Raw genomic sequence first — 20715 nt, 5'->3', positions numbered from 1 at the left:
CTCCCTTTGAGTTTTGTTGTTTGGTTTTTAATCATCAACTCCACTTTCCAGACTCCTGCTCTGTGACCACAGGCCAGCCGTGAAAATCCTTAAGTCTCAGTGCAGCTTGGCTGTCCTTTAGATAGACACCCCCACCTCCCACAGCACTTACTGTAATCTGAAAAAGTTAATGGAGTTTATCTGTCATCCCTGTTGGCCAGAGAAACTTTAGTGCTGTCTATGCATGGGGATAATTACATTACGAGTGGCACTACACTGTATACTCTTGATTGAATTAAAAACAAAATTGAATTGGCTTTAGTGCAGACTTTTATTGGTTGGGGGTGCGGTAGGGTGGGGGTGTGGGGCAGTGTTTTGTGTATAAAATGTGCACCTGTGTGTTTTTGCTCAGATGTGAGTGTAGGCGTGTGTGTGTGTGTGTGTGTGTGTGTGTGTGTGTGTGTGTGTTTTCTTCAGGTAACTGTCTGGCCTCCTGCCGCAGTGTCTGGAAACTCAGACCCCCCTTCAGCATAAGCTGAATTTCTGCATCTTGATCAGTTTCTGGAATTCAGTTTTTAAAGTAAATTTAATGTCTTACTTTCATCTCACTCAGTTTCCAGTCTTTTTTCGTTTTTAATTTTCACTAATTTATCATTTTCTTTTTAGTAAAATAATTTGGTTGGCTCTCTGTAAACACAGTACATTACTGTTTTTATTGAGGCACATAAAAAAACTGCTGTTGTACCCTACTGTTGAGTAATTTGACCTTGACAGGCACTTTCACATTTACAATGACTGCATCTTATTATATCTAAATTAGATGATGTTATAATGAGCATTTCCAGAATCAAGCACTGTTCTTATTTTAAATGAACCCTGTATTTGCATTTCATACACTTCTTAAGACCTGACTGATGTTAACACCTCTAATTCTGCATTTTTTTTCTTAAAATATTAATGACTTAAAAGGAAAAGACAAAATTTCCTTAACCTTTGTATTAACATGACTTATAAACATTATGCCCAGGTGGTCAAAGATGTAAAGGTGAATTCACTGGCCTTTTTTCCCAAATCAATAAAATAGCAGCTTTTTCAGAAAACGCTGGCACGGTTTTCCTGAAGGAGACTTCCTTTTTCACCATGTAGATGGCACAAAGTGATCAGTTTAGCAGTTACTCATGAGGACTAGTTTGACTTTGAACAAACTTTTTATCCCCCATTCAACAGAGTTACAAACTCGCCAGGAGCTGGTTTTTACGGGATGATATTTATTGGATCCTTGGCAGATTGCTCTGAGCATGCTGCTTTGTTACCGTTGGGGGAGCGGTGAGGATTTCATCAGTGGGCTCGGGTGTTGCCAGACTTTGCTGAGTGTCAGACAGACCCTAATAAAACTGTCTGGCTGTTTTGTGGACACCAGCTCTGCTCTGGCTGTGCTGCATCTGACTGCTCAGCACTTGTCGCACTGTGCCTGGCTGTTTGGTATTCATGGGGCATTGCACTCCTTCAGCTGTTGCTGGGGGCTCTGTGGCATAGGCACAGACTTATTAGGTGGCATCGGCATTGTTCACTATGAAACCGAATGGCGAAACGGGAATAAAAAAAACATAATTAGGGAGAGAGGGGGACTGGAGACGGGAGAAAGATGGAGAGGAGAGTATTAGAGAAAATCAGTTGTTTTGAACTGCATTTCTAATATGGGTAATTTAGCAGAAATTAGGTTTTCAGAAAAGCCTGCTGCCTTGGGAAAAACTGAATGTTTAAAAACCAGGTCAAGCTGTAATGGTGAATGAAGTCACACCTTTGAATAGCATAAGGAAAAATATATTTTGTAGCAGGCCTAATTTAATGTTATTGCACAGTTGTGTTAATAAGAGACCAGTCCAGTATTTTCATTTTCTATTCAATGTTCCATCGTGTCTCTTTACCAGGCTGTCTTGCTGAATTACAACGTCCGCATCCAGTTTAGATATTAATTTACACCAATAATTCATTTGGTTGTGTCATCTCATGACAGTGGAAGATCTCCACAGAAATGATCAAATTAAGAAATTCCTGTGGAACTGAGAAAAACATCTCTAATTAATTTAGAAGTGTGCTTACTGATTTTTATTAAACATACTTTTTGTCTGATTTTAACTCAGTCAGCAACTTATTGCATCTGCTGTCAGTCACTGATCATTTAAATACATTTTTACAATCATAAACATCATGCATGTGATTCATTTGAACCGTTTCAGTTTCTATTAAAATAAAATAAAAAACAAACAGAAACTTGCTCTGTCATTGTGATAATACTTTTTTTTTAATTTGTATTTGTAAATAAGTGGGTAAAAACTTTGGAACTTGCTTTGTGAAATGACTACTTTTTAGGGAAACACTACATTCTGATATTGATTTTGAAAAAAAAAAATATTGTCAGATATTTTCACACTTTCTGATAGTTTGCTGAGAAATGTTGAAAATGATGGAGCAGTATAACTTAAATTACAGAATCTGTTTGCAAAAAAAAAAGAAGAAAGAAACGAGGAGCACATAAGTGAGTTCACTGCTGTCAAGGGATTGAGATAGCCATAATCTTTAGATTGAAAACATGGAAAGAGCAAAAGCAGATGTGGCAGTAGTCTCACAGTTCTCCTGTAGCGTCTGAATCAAGCTGGAGTGACAACACTCACAGCAACTACCTTGGTAAATATACTGCCTGGGTCTCTGTGATGCTGTGCTGTGGGGGTGACGGGAGTTAATCAACACGAGTCTGGGGCATAGGGTGAGGAGTGGTTGGTTTCCTGCCATTTCTAATCAGATCATTTGTTACTCGAATGGTATTACAACAAAGATGTTGACACAAAGAGAGATTACAATGTCGGTGGACAGACCAGTGCAGTGTAGACCAGTGTTTCGCTTTTGTAGTGATGACACTGCTGTGATCATGAAAGCCATTTATAATGAATTTAAGACAGAAAATAAAATACAAAAACAGGCATACCAAACATGCAAATTCCTACATCACTGGTATATCAGTTTACTTTAAAAATAATAACAATAATAATAATAATTTGATGAACAAAAATCCTGCAACATTGCTCTTTATTACATTCAGCTACTTCCTTCTCATGTCCTCTTCCTTCTTATACATCATCCCTACCACAAGTACATTTTAACGGTGAATCAGATGATGCTTCTTTCCGACTCCACCCTTAGAATGTTCGGTAGAAAGTTGATTGTGCCCTCCACCCGCGTCCCAAGAGCCTAACCCGTGATTTTTATTGAGAGAGCTCACAAGTTAGGGTCTCAGGGAACAGGTGAAGTACGACAGAGTCTACTGAGGAGCCGCAGTCAGCTGCAGGGCACTGAGTGGCACTGACACCTTTCCCCCCTCCCTCTTTCTCTCACACACACACACACACACACACACACACATATGCACTCACACTGTCTCTTCCTCTACCACTGCTTAATAGTACCCACTTTCTGCCCAAAGGCAGCCTGTCTGTATTTTATGAGACATGGGTTGCAATCAAAAATCAAATGGTCTGTGCCCTGGACAGAGAGAAAGCTGTCCATGTTTCTCCTTTACTCCACTGCAGATAACTTGTTTTGTTCAGGAGGCTCAGCTTGGTTGTGCACTCAAAGAGGTGCTAAGGTAGACACATTTTCAGACATGCTTTCATACACTAAATACCACAAGACAACCACAGTGGCAGCAAACAAGAACATAGATAAAAAGGCAGACAAAGAGGTACATTATTGGACAAAGCAGTGAATTCACTGAAGGCAAGCAGACTTAAATTATCTTCATCGCAGCACCCAGACAGAGGCTGAAGCAGAGGCTCAGACAAACAGACAAGCCTGCCCTGCCTGCTCTGTGCTAACTAGCCTTTGTGCTGGAAAAGGACCCCCCCCCCCAAAGCCAAGCAGCCGGGCTTGCCTCTTTGTCCTAAACAGCATCGGCTGATCCTCACTCTATATTTGTCTCTTCCAGGATAGCTGGACACGGACCCGTCTGCTGGACCGTCCATCTGTTTGCACTGACTGATGGATGCAGAGAGCCACCTAGCATGCTCAGCCTCTGGCTCTTCAGCACAGGGACAAGCAGCAGTGTTAACTCAGAAAAAAACAACACAGAGCTTTGAGGCTCTGCTCTGTGGCTGCTCAGCATCGATGAGAACACAAGGCAACCTCAACACTGACTGCAACACTCTCAGTGCTAGACCCTACCACCTACTCGCACAACTCTGCTGCCATGGCGGTGAGCTTGGCACGCAATGAGTTGTCAGCGTCAAAGGCAAAAAGCATCAGTCATACATAAAACAGCTCCTATCAAACTAAAACTATCTTCAGGCACAGTTACAAGCAAACAATCAATTGCCTTAAAATGCCAAACTGTGGTAAATATTAACAAAGTAACATTCCCTTGTCATTTTTTGCCTGTCATGTACCCAAACACACCGCTGACTGCACCCACCCCCCTCTACCCAGTCCCTCCATACTGCCACCCACCTCACAACTCCTCCCCCTCAGACTTAAAAAAAAAAAAAAAAATTGGATAGATGTCTCTGACTGTCTCCTTCTCTCTGGGGAACGCCAGGCAAAGTGGAGGCTTCCGGAAATGAATGCTCCGCACCACCCGACGCGTTGCCTCACACGCTCACTCTTCTGTCTGCCACGACTACTCCTTTTGTTATCCGCCTCTGAGCTGAAGATGAGAAAGAACAGAGGGAAAAAAGGGCAGGGGTAGAAGAAAGGGGAAAAGGGGGTGAAAAAAAGAGATAGGTGGGTTGGGGTGAAGCCAAGGTGTCCACGGGAAGGTGCAACCAGACGCAGGTCAGTGAGGTGGGACACCTCTTCCAACCCCCCCACCACACAGAGCATTGTCAGCTCCATCTCAGCATCTTAACCCCCACCACTACCACTCCTCCTCCTCCTACCCCCTGCTCCAGACACTAGGACATCAGCCATGTCGTGACACTGTCATCTACCCCCTCTACTTTTATTTTTCCACCTCTCCCTCTTTCCTCTATCGTCACAGGTCCAACACGATGGGCTGCCATCACCGAAGAAAAAAAAAGTCAAAAACAGTTGCCTCTTCCAGCTGCCGACACCACCACCTTTCACTCTCACTCAAACCCTCCCACATCTGACCCTTCCACCTCCAAGCCCTGCCTCTCCAGCATCTACTGCCCTCTACCACTATCTCCACACCCCCAACCCCCACTCATCCCCTCCCATCACACCAGGTCTGTACCTGTCTGCTTGTCTTGCTTGTCTGTTACTCCCTGTCTGCAGCTGCTTGCCCAAAGTGAGATACTGCAGCAGGAGTCTGCAGCGACAGCCCTCGCTCTTTCTCTCCCTCTCTCTCTCTCCCACACCCTCCATCCAGCCTTTGCTAGTGAACACGTTCCTCCCTGTGCTGATCAATTTCTTGTCTTTTCCAGCGGCACACACACACACACACACACACACACTGCAGGGAACTGGTTGGCCATGGGGAAGGACGCACTGTAGCAATTCCAGTGTCTTGTAACATGAATTCAGCTCTCACTCCCACATGCAAACATATACACAAACACCTATAAACAGATATAGCCTGTGATACAAAATTGCAAACAGTTGAGACAGACAACACACACCTACACACCTACACACACACACACACACACACACACACACACACACAGAACTGGCAGCACATGCACAGGCGACAGCAAACACACGTCCACCCAAAAAAGACAGAGATACACAGAAAGGCATTACAGTGGCTCCGCTCGGCAAACACACACACACACACAGTCACACAGACGGTGATGTGGTCACTGCAAGCATGGACACAAACGGTCACTGTCACAATATTGTGACTGAAGCTTGAAAGCAGCAAGCAGCAGTGTAAGGCACACAACAGTCCGAGTCACATGGGAAAGCCACGGCTAATATTACGTCTAAAAATGTGTTTGTCAAGAAATAGTATTGTTATTTTTTAGCTCCAAATACTTTAATAAACAAACTAAACAAACACATCTCTCAAGGGCCTTTGAAACTACACCATGTCACCACACCATGGATGGCCACAATATATACTTACAGCTATTAAATATAATATGCATAGGCAAACCATCTCACAGGATCACAAATTGCAGGGGTAAGTGAAATAGTGTGTTCATTTCAAAGTTAATTTACTTTCGGGGGTCAATTTTCTTTACTTGTCGACTAAACATTCTCCAGATGGACTTCCCCTGTCTAATGTTTAACAAGCACTGCACAAATGGACAGAGCAAAAATCCAGTTTCCCCAGAGACTTCAAAGGTGATAAATGTTTTAATTCTGAAGTGTGGGATTTTTTATATGAAGAATGCTATCAAATTGGGGGGCAAGGCTGTGGAAAGAAATACCTAAAAAAAGAAACATTTCTCTCACTCTCCTTCTGTCTGATTGAGATCTGCCCTTGGCAGCTTGTTCTAACCTCACAAATTAATCACCCTCAACACCCTGGATAGATTAGGGTTATGACCCTGTGGGGCAGGGAGAGGGGTCTGCAAATGTTTTCATTGATTGATTATGCCCTTTAATTCAAATGGAAAACAGCAGCTTTTTAACTCTGCTGCGACACACAAAAGGTTGAAATGGAAAATGTCAGTTCATCAAAAATGGCAAATGCGTTGGTACCTTTCTATACTCCAGAAATGTACACATACAAGGCGAGACTAATGCTGAAGAGGTATAGAAGTAAATCCTGCAGCCAATGTCAAAACCGTGGCCAGGTTGAAGTCTATGGGGGATGGTGGGTCTTCGCACATTGGCTCGGTGATGGCAGTGGTGACGCAAAAACGGGGGGTTGGGAGTTTGCTGTATGTTAAAGCCAGCAGGGCCAGCAGGCAGTCATATAGGTGATCAATCAGCTCCATTACAGCAGTGTCACTGCAGAGTCTGGAGCTGTCGCCGCATCCCACCCATCACCCCTCCACACATAGACACACACACTTACTCGCTTCGTTGCCAGTCTAGACTGGAAATCTGACCCACTGACATGATGAAATTTGTCCACAACAGCAAATGGGGAACAACAGCAGACACACTCTAGTCATTATGTACCAATGACACATTTTCAGAGAGGCAGTGGGAATCGCAGCATGTAGGTATTTTATTAGTGTGGGATTTGCCATTGATCAGTGAACACTGAACCAAGTTGTTGTGACAGAGTTGAAGCAGATTCTAATTCACTTGCTTTGAATTGTACCAAGATAGAAATTTTCAAAGCACCCAAAAATAGGACCAGCTCCATTGTGATTGGTACAATGAACCAAAAGACATTATGCAGCAGACACTTGCAATGACACTCTTCCGTCTTCTACAATAAGCTCAAAATATCTTCATGCAGCCTGGAGATGCATATCTAGGCCACAGATGCCAGGCAAGCATCAGACAGGTATCCAAACAATGGACTTATCTCAGTCAGCGCAAACAGCACAGAATGGGAACACAGAGCAGCAGAAGAAGGAGGGGTGAAGGAAGAGAGTGAAGTAGAAGGAGGAGTCTGGCAAAGGGGGAGGGGAGCAGGAGGCAGGAAATATGTGATGCACAGCGCCTTGCCAGCCAGCCAGCCAGTGGGACATTAATGACGATCATGTCTTGTCACACTAGCTGTCGGACCAGTCAGCCCCCTAGTCCTTGCCCTTTTCCAATCAATGGCATTGATCTGTCCCAGGGGTCAAGGGGCAAGTGTATCAATAGGGGGAGAATGGCTGATGCAGCAGGGGAGAAGGGCTGACTCCAGACAGATCAATGACACCCCCAGTCTGCCATGGGTGTGTTATGATTATTCATTTGCCATTAACCTGAGCACATTAAGGGAATATGTTTCCTTGGGAAGAAATAGTACTTGAGGCTGCTCACTTTTATAGGGAAATGAAATTTTATGAGTTGGGGGGCTGAAGTACCAGTCTGGCCAGAACTGACAGTGTTCTGGTCTCAGGCGATTTGTTACTGAGGTCTCCACCCCTTGGTGACATCAGGAAAAAGACCCCAATCACTGCTCACACATCAGTTACAAACGCAAGCGGCAATTGGCTCATTTTCCAAGTATTTGTGCCTAAGAGTCACTCCCTATGATAGACTCAGAAGGCTACTGAACACTCGAAGAGGAGAAAGGATCAGAAAGTATATTACCCACGAGTGTCGGGTCAATTCCAGTATATGTGTTTTCCCAGATTTTGATACAAAAAAAGCCAAAGTGTAATGTCATCACAATATATACACTGGATCTACTCCACTGACACTAAAATTAATTATATTTGGAGACTGTGTGTTTTTGCTTTTCTATCTCAAGGAGCTGTATCCTCTGATGGAGCTATAAAGCTCTGAGGCTTGTCTTTGTCATTAGAGGTGTACACACCATAAGAGACAATCAACTGTTTTGACAGCAGACTGTCTAAGGCCCCGATTACACAGACAGTGTTTTAGCAGCTTGGAAGCCTCTTTTTGTAATTGTAATTGTAATAATTGTTTTTAATGAGAATGAAGCTTTTGTCATTGTTTTTAATGAGAATAAAGCATTTTGGTCGCTGTTTTTGCATTGCCACGTGCCTCTCATTACTGTGCTCTCGGCACCTGGCATTTTTGCCGGAGTGCTCAGAACTCCTTGAGTTGAAAAAACTTAAGCTCAGGGCGGTAAAGTGCCCCACGTCATCTCCACTTTTTTCCCATTGTGCAGTCGCGTAGTGGTCACGACAAGTTTACAGTTGGTAAACAATGGAGAGAGGTTTGCCTGAGCAAACTGCTGCTGACAGCCTCTTATCCTCAACCAGAGCTACAGCAACTATCCTCTACCTGTCCATTTTAGGTGCCAGATACTAACTACTATGAAATAAAAAAAAAAAAAATAAACAGTAGATTGATTACACAGGAAGGTTAGGGTAAGGAGGTGATGCAGTGGTTGCCTGGCAACAATAAAAAGGTGCAGCAAGTGGCATTCAGTTTAGAATTTTTTTTTAAAGACAGTGCTATGTGCCTTAAAGGAACTATAAAGGAACTAACTTTGCGGTCCACAAATCATGTTTATGTTTTGAATTTGTGTTTTGGCCTGCTGCGCCACCCACCGCCGTCTACCAGTCACGCAGTCAGTAGAGTCTCAGCATCAGTTACAGTTACGACTGAGCTACAGCAGCACGGCAAGCAGCATTAGCAGTGTCCCAGCATGAGCAGCCGGCTTCTCCTCAGCTGTATCCTGGCAGCAGCGTTAGCAGCAGAGAAGCCGGAATTGCTTGAACGGTCCACTGGAAAACCGAAGATCAAGGATGCGGCGACGCAGCCCTGCCACGGCAGCCGCCCGTGGGCAAACAAATCAGTCTCCAGCGTGCCGCTGTCCAGCAACCTCGAATCTGTAGGGGAGGGGGGCGGACAAGACTCGCGGCAGTATTTTGAATTTGAGTGCAGTAACCGTTTTGGCCACATTCTTACATACAGCGCCTTTAAGTTTTGCAACTTGCAAAAGGCTTTCTGTGTGATTGGGATCTAATGAATGCTAGGTGGTAGTAAAGAAGAATTTGAAATGATTAACAGCGTTGTATTTTTAAGAATATTTTTTTAAACAAGACAGTAAAGTAGTAAAGTGTTGAAATAAGGCAGCTGTGATATAAAAACTTTGTGCAACGGATACTTTCTTTAATAGTATAATGTCCAATATGGGTAGTTTAGGTGTATGATTGACTGTTTTTGTTGTTTAATAATTTGGTGTAAAGGTGACACCGTGTCATTGTCGAGCTTGGTGATGTTGCCAGCACTTTCTGCTACACATAATTTGCACTGTAACATACAAATTCAATGACGAAAATCTTTATTTTATTCTTGAGACCTTGAGACTACTGGCCAGCTGACGTCACAAAGGAGCTGTTATAGCAGTGGAGACTAGACTTGAACCACCCATATCTAATCCCATAATTTATTTTTTCAACCATCCCATAAATTAAGGCCCAGCTGGAACCAATGACTTTTAGCTATGCTGCCGGGACAGCTGAACAGAGGAGTGCTGAGGCAGCATGATTCTCAGCAGCAACGCTTTCTCTCTACACATCTGGAAGAACCATCAGGGTTCAGAGGTGAGGAAAGATAAGAAAATCTCAGCCCTTAAAATATATAAGGCATTTATTCCTAAATAAAGCATTTATTCCTGCCACTAGTTTTTCTATTTGAACTTAACTTAGCTTCTTCCAAATGGAAGGGCAAATACAGCCTTTAGAGATTATTATTAATCATTACACATTTGATTTAAACAACACATCTGGAGGAGCATGGGACCAGTTTATTGGAAACCCTGAGCATTAAACAGCATGAAAAAAATGCAGTGTCAACCACTTGAAACCAAAGAGCTAAATGGATAAATGACAAAGGCTGCAGAAAGGCAGTCCACTAAGCCTTGGCCCTAAACACAGCACCACTGTCATCCATCAAAGCAAAAGGAGAAAAAAAACACTGTTACAATGATAAAGAACTATAGCAGAAATTACAACAGCACAACCTACTCAAGCTGCATTTTAAATGAAGCAGTCCTTAAGAGTTACAAATTGTGGTAAATCTTAAGCTGATCTACTGGGCCATGTTTCTCCTGTGTGGTGCTTTGGACTCATTTACAAGCCGTGGCTTATTGCCAGACAGAGGTGAAGTCAGATGCATTCAGCCTAGTGGACTACTCAAAAGTAAACAGAGACTTCAGTGTCACTGAGGCAAGCTTCAGCCTGAAACTAGACCTTATGATGCTCATTGTACAGAATTGTGGACAATATATCACAAGGCCCAGAGACAACATATAAACATTCAGGCAAACCTGAAATATTCCTGAGGTCTGCTTAGGCCACTTGGGACAAAAAGCTTTTTATATGTTAGGTCATCATTAAACCTTGACATCCCTGAGAAATGTATCTAACCTGAGTCAGCTGTCACAAACATTTTCAATGTACTGTGCAAATGGCAATACTGTAAAACCACAGGGCATGGCAGTCACCAGCAAAATCCTATCATACAGAACAAGTCAACAAGTTAACAGTTATTCTGATTATTCTATTTCATACTTTGTGTCTATATTGAACATTCTGTGCATCATAATGTTTGGCACAGACCGCATATCAGACTGATTCAGAAGACACAGCAGCCCCACACTCGCTAAACAGGCTGAGGTGTAATATCAGGCCACAAAGATGGAGCAACAGTTTGAAAAGCTAAGCCATCACCGTGTGAAATAGGTTCCCCCACACAATAAGTGAGAAAATGGCAATTCCAAACACAGCATAAACAGAAGATTTTAACTCTTGATTTTCTCTTACATGCTGAATTTGAAAGTAATAGCTTCAGTACATCCGCAACAAGAGAACAGCTTTATATTGTTGGTTCAACAATTTAAAATGTCATTGGGCTCATTTACTACCAACTCCACTGATTGCTTAGATTTGGTGTAATTAGGTTCATCTTGTCTACTCCCATTTGTCATGAATGGGACTTGATATATTAGAGATATATACTGTATGTGTATAGAAGTTAAAGACAGATAGAGGAAAACAGTTGACTGCTCATTTGTTCGTTCTGTGTGTTTTGCAGTTAAAGGGACACCTGAATACAACCGATGCATTGCGGTTATTCCAACTGACCACAATGTAGTATGTTTAAAAATATAACATACATCAAGCTAATACTAACTGATGATTTTGAGCCACAGCAGGCAGGCTGACCATTTCTAAAGTTCAACTATGAACCTCAGGTGGGCAAAGATTACAATAATACAGAGACCATTAACAATGCACAGAGGCATTCTAAAATGCAATGCTATAGAAAAATTCCATTCTGCATCTAAAGCAAAACTATTTTCTGTACAGACTGATGTCATACGTGTACTCCAAGGAAAGCTAGAAGGTTGTACAGTTAACTCCCAGGGTGTAATTCTAAACCATACAACCTACTACCTCAACCCGGATGCACACATTTTCAACTAGGGGTGTGCTTGTCTAGTTATTAAACAATGTATGTACATCCTGTAGCCAAAATGACTCTTTGTCCTCCTTATCATAAGTCAGTCTAGGATTTTGCAACTAACAGAGATGCTGTGCATTGCTGGATTTTTTTTTAAAGTGTACTGCCATGAGGTTAATATATATTCACCAATATTACACCTTTTCACCACCAACCTAAGTTATTAAAACAAAAACAAAAAAAAGGTTAAAAGACGATGTTCACACCACAGTGACAAAGACCCACAGAGGCGAGCTTGTGCTGTCAGATTTGCCACAAGATCGGATCTACGGGTTTGTGCCAAATGGTTATTGTCAAAGTATCAAAGTAATTGAATAAAGGAATAAAATGTAGTCTCTGACAAAGAACTACAAAGATATATATATATCTATATTATAGAGCATGACAATGACAATGAGTCCGAAGTCTGGAGCAAAAGGTTTCTGAGTTCAGTTCAGCTGGCATTCAGAGAAAGAAGTTCATCAAACAGATGGTGAAAGGATTGTTAACTTACCCTTCATGCTCAGGCAGTTTTGCTGTCGGGTCGATTTTTAGTTCACCTCTCTAAAACAGCAGAAAAAGAAAGTGGTTTTAAAAAATCACACAAGGGTGTGTCAGGGATGGAAATGGATGAACAGCAACAGTGCTTATGAACAAACTGCATAAGAAATCAATAAGTAATGTGATGGTAAGGAAGGAAAAGAGAAGTGTTATGTTACAAAACATGCCAGTAACTGTTCTGACAACATCAGACCCACATGAAGACAAAGACATGTTTAAACACAAACTACAGTACAATCTTAAGTTGCTGTGACTCCATTTTGGAGTGTCACATGCTCCAGCAGTTCCCACATATGAAACTAGGTCCATGATAATAACAATCATAATTGTGTTGTGGACTGCTATCACAAATTAACCTGCAGAAATGCCTTAGCAGTTCTCTTTCTGGCCAGCAGCAATGTGACTGGGGTGAGAGCTTAGTTTAATTTAGCTAAGACTGCAGATAACAGATAGAAGAAAGCAGAGTCTGAGAGAGATGCCAGTGTGATCAAGCATACCACGGTCAGTTACCATTAACTGTGCCAGTGCCAGACAGCCACAAACAACACAATATTCCTACAGCTGCAACGCAACAAAGGCAAGTCTGAAGTGAGAAAGGCGTGAAAATGCCACACACCTGCATTTCTACTATCCTGTCTGATTTATCATCTCTATTCTTCTCCATCGACACTTTCTACCTGGGTGTGAGGAATGAGCTGTGACCATTACAAGGGTTTGGGGTGTTTTTGGAATGAGAGGAATGATGAAAAGACCGAGGGGCACTTCTACACTGAGCTTGCAGCTGAGTTCTGCAATGCACTATCTGCCATTTTCTCCAATTCAAACAAGAACATGAGATGATAAAACAATGATTTGCTGACATCATTATTCGAAGTTTCCCCCTCTTCTCCCTCTGTCTCTCTCACCTGGCACCATTGCAAAACCTTGGCTGGAAAGATCACGTGATTTCTGACCAGAAAGCCACAGCATTCCCATTCTGCTGACATTGTGAAGACATCTTTTGTCTAAATCAAAACTTTAGTCTGGCCTGCCCCCTCCCAAAATCTGGCACCTTCTGGGGTAGGTGGGTGTTGAGGGTGAAGGGTGGTGTTAGGAGTCATGACAACCTCTACCTGGCAGGCTGCCCAGCACCTCGAGGAGGGGGAAGTGGGGACTAATATGGTGTCAAGCAGGAATGCTTAGTGCCTTCCAAAGTCAACTATATAGCGGAGTGCTGGTTGCTTGAGATTTCAGCTCGGATGCCAGAATTTTTTGACAGAGTAAACACAAAAGAATGGATGCACAACAAACTACAGACTGACTCGTACTGATTCTCCTCTCATCTACACCACGTGAGAACTTCCAGCAAACACAGACAGCAGGGGAGGTGCCCAAAAAGCCTGACATGAAAAGTTTGCTTTTGTATGCATTTTTTATTTCGAGTATCAATTGAAAGACTGAACTTCACACCCCTTAAAGGTGCAAAATTTTTTGGTCTGCCCTGCACTAGGATTCGTCTATAAACATAGCTGAAGAAAAGTGAATGACTGCTTATTGTGCTGGAGCACTAATATACACTGTCATCAGTGGTGTAGTGGTAATTGATGAGGTGGGTGTACTACTAGGTAGATAGGTAGGTTTACCGATGAGGAAGTGGGCATACTCTCCTATGTATTACAATGGATAGAAAAATAAGTGGGTATACTCCGTATACCTGAGTATACCCTCCACTACACCACTGATTGTCATGTCTTTACCCCAAAAAGGAAAATTGGGGTTTCAAAAAAAAAAAAAAAATGAAAGAAAAAAGCAAACTGACTTTGAAAATATATATATATATATATATATTAGTGCATACAAGAGATCAAGTGAGGAAGGGCAGGGGGCCCACAAAGACTGCTTATATCATGCACAGGACCCAAAGTTTTGTGCTACATATAAGCAAATCATAACTTTTATTTGCACAGCACCCAAGACAGAGAGACATCAGAGACACCACACGCTGACCATATGCAGCAATGCTCTTTGTGCTATTAGAGTTATTTAGTGTTTATCAATAGATCTTAGTGAGTAAAAACATCAATAAAGTAATGTCAGACTGTGCAGTTGCTGCTTGAGATGCCATTTTAAAACAGATGGTTGTGTATATGTAGGCACAAGCAAAAAGCAAAAGCAGAGAATGTTAATTATGGTTAGAGAAGAACATAAAATGCGAGCAATGCATAAAACATCGAACATGCATCAAAAATACACAGTGTGACCACAGACCGTCGTGGTGGCCAGGACAAGCAAAGCAAAATCTCTTTCTCATTGCAGTGCAAGAACTGGTGCAAACAGCACTATTACATCTATTGATTTTTTTTTTTTTTTCATGCAGGAGAGGCAAAAAGTTTGGAGCTGCATGCCCGCCACATTAATTATGTTGTGCAGTCAACACCTCTCTGTCATACACCAAACTATTTGGCTCTAGTTGTATTCCTGTTTATTGCAGTCTGGTGGCTGTAGGTACATCCTAGGGACACAGAAGCACTCTGCATCCCTCAAATGATTTTTGATTCAGAGAAAGAGCTCTGTACTCTTCACTGATGAGCCATTTTCATCATGCTCCATGATTGGCACAGCTATTTATTAAATACAGACACTATTTAACCACTACACCTTAACTATATTCCACATCACTATACCTTTTAGCACACATGATAGAGTCCACTTTAAGACACCTTCATTGTCTAAAGACACATGACTTGTCATTACAATTGCATAGTTAAAACAGAACCCCTTAGATCTCACAGTAAAGTGGCCATGCAGCCCTCTGGGCTCATCTACTCCAGCCTACATTAAAGAGACTCATCTAAAGCAGTTCCAAAACATTCTCCCACCAAGAGTGTCATTTCATATCCTGAGAGGAAGGAGGCCAGGGTCAAAGTTCAGAGAAGGGGGTGGGGAGGGGGCAAAGGACTTCCCTTGGGAACGCCATATACCATGGCGCTCCAGACAGGGGTGAAAAAATCAGACAGACTACTCAAACTGGTAAAATACAAGATGTGGAAAATCTGTAGTCAGTTGGGGTGGTGAAGATAGAGGTGGACACTAAAACCCATTGGATGTGCACAGAATAGATATGAAAAAGCTACATGACATATAAGCCTGTGGATGGCTTCAAAAAATAACTGTGAACATACCCTGACAACATATACCTGCATAGTAACAGAGAACTCTGTTCTGAGAGAACATTTTTAATGTCCTCATGGTGGAAACTACTGTATGTGACAGAGGAAACAAAAACTCTCCCTTTTTAATTCAAAGTAAATGTGTATCTTATTGCTGTATTAATCAGGAGTTGTTCACTTGACAATTGGCATTTCCACATTACACATTCTGTTATCTACCAACACGCTGCACACTGGCAGCCAAAACTCTGATGGAAGATCATTTGTGCTATTTTATTCTCCACAGGCACACCAGAGACAGTATGTTATTTTTGGCTAAAAGCCAATATCTCCATTAATTTCATGTTGCCTCACGCCATGCCTTAGCCATGACAGAAAAACAGTCAACAGGTTATTGAGAAAGAAGTTTATACATTTAGGTTTAATGAGAGCCATATCCATCCAGCCATTTCAGAACATTTCACTGTGTGACTTGACCTCCCAAGGACAGAATAACACAATAAAATAAATACAGACATTTGTCACTGTAAATAATTATTTGAATAACTATTCACGTTTGTATTTTGGAAAAAAAGTGGATTGTGAGTGGCAATGAAAGTGAGAGCTGAGGCTGTTTCCTTTGTAGACAGGTCAAGCCTAACAGCGAATTTATACTTCTGTGTTGAATCGACACCATAGCTACGGTGTAGGCTCCACATCGATGTAGAGCCTACGCCGTAGCCTGATGTGCACCTCCCCAGAATTGTAACTACACATCACGGTGACGCAGACCTCCTGTTTCTGTAAGCTGAAACCATTTCCCTCAGTGGAAACGAAGTTAAAAATTTAAAAAAATTAAATTTTTTTTAATTAAATATGAAGGCAGGATAAATCCTGAAGTATACCTTCCTAAAGGATAAATCACATACAAGACTTAAAATGCTATTTTAGTGGAGGCTTTACTGTCTACACAATTTATTGTTTCTTATCTGTGAAATAAAAAATTTAAAATTTAATTTTTAATTTTATATACTTTATTAATCCCCCTGAGGGGAAATTCAATTTTTTCACACTTTTTGTCATTAACACACAGATCCGAAAGACACAAACATGCACAAACAGGACCTATGTGTGGAGAGATGTCAGAGTATGGGGGCTGCCTTGGTCAGGCGCCTGGAGCAGTTAGGGGGTTCAGTGCCTTGCTCAAGGGCACCTCGGCAGTGCCCAGAAGGTGAACTGGCACCTCTCCGCTAGTCACTAGGCTAATTTATATAATGTAAAATGCCATCGGCTGGCGCTAATAATGTTAGCATGTTGTATTTGTTTGGAAAATGTGTTTAGTATGACGGTTGTTTCGTTGGTGAATCTTGTGAGTTGTAATGGAGCCAAATTTTGTGCCGTTACCTTTGTTAAATGTTGCTGCTGTCCCTGGTTTTATATGAGAAGAGAGAAAGATCGCTAGTTGCTTGGCTAAATTATACAACATAAAATACCTTAAGCTTGGGCTAATAACGTTAGTATGTTATATTTGTTTGGAACATGTGTTTAAATTTCTCCTTTCTCGTCCGCAAGGACACAAACACACAGAGAGCTTGAAAATGGACGCCGAGAGATTTAACTCCGTTTTATCAAACATGTGCTCAGTCCACAAGATTGTGGAAATGAAGGACTTACAGCAACTTGAGCCATTTTGTACCGCTACACGTGTTTCTAGTCGGACTATGTTTACGAGCACAAGAGTTCAGCGAGCCACCGAAGGACTGCCCTGCGGATTTACTATTGGTTCTGCAACGTAGGGAGTTTTTTTAAACTCTGAAATTGTATCTGCCCATCTAAACACAAAATCAGGGAGAAAGTCATCAGTCTTTAGTTAGTTAGTTAAGCAAAACGTCTAAAGACTGACTTGTGAGTCTAAGTACAAGATAGCTGTTTTCAGTGAACAGTTGTAATGGAGCCAAATTGTGTGCTGTTGTCTTTTTAAATGTTGCTGTTGTCCCTGGCTTTATATGAGAAGAGGAAAAGATCGGCAGTTGCTAGGCTAATTTATACAATATAAAATGCAATAGAGCTGTGCTAAAAATGTTAGCATGTTGTATTTGTGGGGAAAATGTGTCCGGATTAACACAACTGTTTGTGAATGCTGCGAGTTATAAGTGAAGCCAATTTGTGTACTTGTGTTTGAAATTGTCTTTATTAAGCCATATTTAACCCTATGGGCCCTAGGCGTTTTTGGGGTATTTTTACTACCTTTACTTTTAAGCTCATATCACAGTCATTCTAAAGACTACATACACATGCTATATCTTGTTTTTTTTTCAGGACAGTGTGGGCTATCCAGATTTGCCATCATTTCATGTCCTCCTATGTGCCTGTATTTTATATTAATTTTTATATCAATGAAAAAAACAAATCTGTGTTACTAAATTCTTACATTTTTCATGTATCTCACCATAGCAAGTTGGAAAATGACATATTCTGCCATATTTGAAGAGGGGAGACTCTCTGGAGTCCGGAAATACAAGAACCATGATGCTGGGACATTCTGTCACTTCACAGCTGTCCAAAACATGTGGTTTGTGCCAGGCGGACATGATTGCCAGTATTTTTTCATTATTGCAAGAAATTCCATTGACTCATTCACAAGTCAAAAATGTGTTTTATCTGAAAGATTCATGCAATATTTACATCTAAGATCATAGAAAAATAGTCAACCAAATGCAATGATGTCCTCCAAGATAATATTGGCCACTTTGTTTGCAGTAAACACTTGTCCCCCTCAATGTATATGGTGACTGCTGCCCTGTCATGCATGCATAATTAGGCTACAGTTGTGTGGGTGCACAAAGGTGAAGTGGCTGGTCTTGTCATACAAAGTTTGATGGAGTGTCAACTGGACAATATGGAGATATTTGCATCTTGAAAGACGGACTACAAATGTGTATAGACAGGGAGAAACACACGCAAGCCTAAGATGTGGTAAGATACGATATTCCTCACTATATGAAGTGACTGGTAACAAGATCTGTATAATGGATTGTAAAGAAATTCGTCAGGTTTTTATTTCGTAGACAATTAATCTGGATTTATAGCATGATGGGATGATAGCACAATGATGTGTGTGGTATCCCTGGAAAACTCTAGTCCTGCGCTTTCATGCGATATGCGTGGCATTTCTGTGAGACCCTGCATTCGCGAGTAATTCATCCAAGAGTAATGTGTGTGCAAAGCTGTATGAAAGCTCTCTTATACATAATTTTAGTGTAACTTTATCATTGTTTTTCGCTGTGAAAACATTGGACTACCAAAAAGTGGCCTTGTTGGAAAGCTACAATTCGGCTGTTTCATGTGATATGTGTGGCTTCTCGCTATGACACACGGTCGTGGAGAAAATCAATAGAGAAGAACAGGTGTGAATTTGGACGCACTATGCGTCGTTCGGGCCCATAGGGTTAATGTGTGTTTTGGTTGTGTTTTGTATTAACTAATTTTTACACCTACTTAACAGAAACCTCCACCACCGACTACTGTTTTGGAGGTGTAACTGCAGAGTGACACAGACACACCACCGCACAAGTAAAAATGCTTACAACGGCGTAGGCGATAGGGTCTACGCACAACCATAAATCCTCTTTAACTGTCTGGCCCCTCTCAGTGTTCAGACATCAACAAACAGGATTCACAAAGGAAAAAATAGAACTTTAATATGAGAACCAAGCAAGAGAGTCAGGACACTTACAAAGGTTGCATGAGACAAACTGTTGTATCATTACCATTAATTTTGGAAACTGACTTGTGATGCACAGCAAGGAGTATCTCAGCCTAAAGCCATCTATTTTACAACAGATCAATAAAACACAGCTTAACTGGGTGCAAAAGACAAAATAAAAATTCAGTTATGAGAGCAACTCCAGATTCTTTCTGTTGAGCATTTTACTGAATTGGAGCCATGCATCTCAGCATTCTGGCTTTAGAGGAGAGTTGTTGCCTACACAAATATTGACTAAAGTGTTTTGGATGATAGAAATAATGTTTTGTGACTGGTCACCCAGGGTGTAATATTCCTTTAAAAGCTGACAGAGCTTTGCCGTGCAGCCAACCATAGCGATGACTTTGCCTGACCCACCTGTCTGTTGATCTTGCTGCCTAGCACCAGACTAAACACTGACATTTCTACCAAGGCTTATTGGCTGCAGCTGACTAACCAACACCCAATCAGCACACAGGGAGGAATGGATGGAGAGCAAGACTCAGACAGTGAGAGTATAAAGGAGAGAAAGAGGTTGTGTAGAGACAACCAAACCTCATGCAAACTCAGAAGGAAGAAAGCACACCAAGACAAAAACTGCAGAAAGAGGGCATCACTTTCTATCACTGAGCACAAAGGCTGTCTTTTGAGGTAAATATATAGAAAAGCTGCTTCTTCATTTGAAGACAGAATTACAGGCTTTTGCTGGGGTATTAAATGTTGATGCATAACAATAACAAAGCAAAAGGACATCTGTTTCTGAATGGCACTGAATTGATAATCTGGCTCCGGACAGGCAGTTATCGGACTCTGCATCGCTAAACGGGATCAATACTAATGAATTCCAAACAGAAGTCTAAATGTATTCTACACATGAGTGCAAAGAGTAACCTCTACAGATTGATAAATATGACATTACACACAGCCAGAGGAATGCATCCTCTTAATTGACATGAGCATTTTCAAATTTATTCAAACAACAATTCAAATAAATTGGACTGTGTGGCACCTTGGTCCTGGAATCTCACACAGCACCTTGTCACCTGGCCTTGTGTTTTTTTACCACTGTCTCCTATCAGGCAACTTAGGCAACACCACAAAAGCAATGGAGAAGTGAAAGGCTTAGTTTGGCATTTACATGGTGATAAAATTAGCACTATACAGAGATAAAGTTACAATTGTCTTCATATCAAATACAGTTGAAAAGTACATAGTTGCTGTACAGCAATGTGTGAGAACTAAGGACATTACAGGAAGCAGTAATGAAGCTCAAGATGTTTTTGTGTTCATGTGCTGTATTATCATGGCTGAGAA

At 41.5% G+C, this 20715-nt stretch overlaps 1 long non-coding RNA gene across 2 annotated transcripts in view; it reads right to left on the bottom strand.

Annotated features, from left to right (window-relative positions):
- Window positions 1–20715, bottom strand: part of LOC144464609 (uncharacterized) — a 77554-nt gene that overhangs the window by 11581 nt on the left and 45258 nt on the right. For both annotated transcript variants that reach the window (XR_013492285.1, XR_013492284.1), the window contains exon 2: window positions 12482–12531. This is a non-coding gene — a long non-coding RNA (uncharacterized LOC144464609). The remainder of the gene's footprint in view (window positions 1–12481; window positions 12532–20715) is intronic.

The sequence above is a fragment of the Epinephelus lanceolatus genome, chromosome 11 (genome assembly GCF_041903045.1).
Source record: "Epinephelus lanceolatus isolate andai-2023 chromosome 11, ASM4190304v1, whole genome shotgun sequence".
NCBI classification, from domain to species: domain Eukaryota; kingdom Metazoa; phylum Chordata; class Actinopteri; order Perciformes; family Serranidae; genus Epinephelus; species Epinephelus lanceolatus.
The sequence above is the reverse complement of the archived record's forward strand: the minus strand, read 5'-3'. Positions and strand labels throughout refer to the sequence as shown.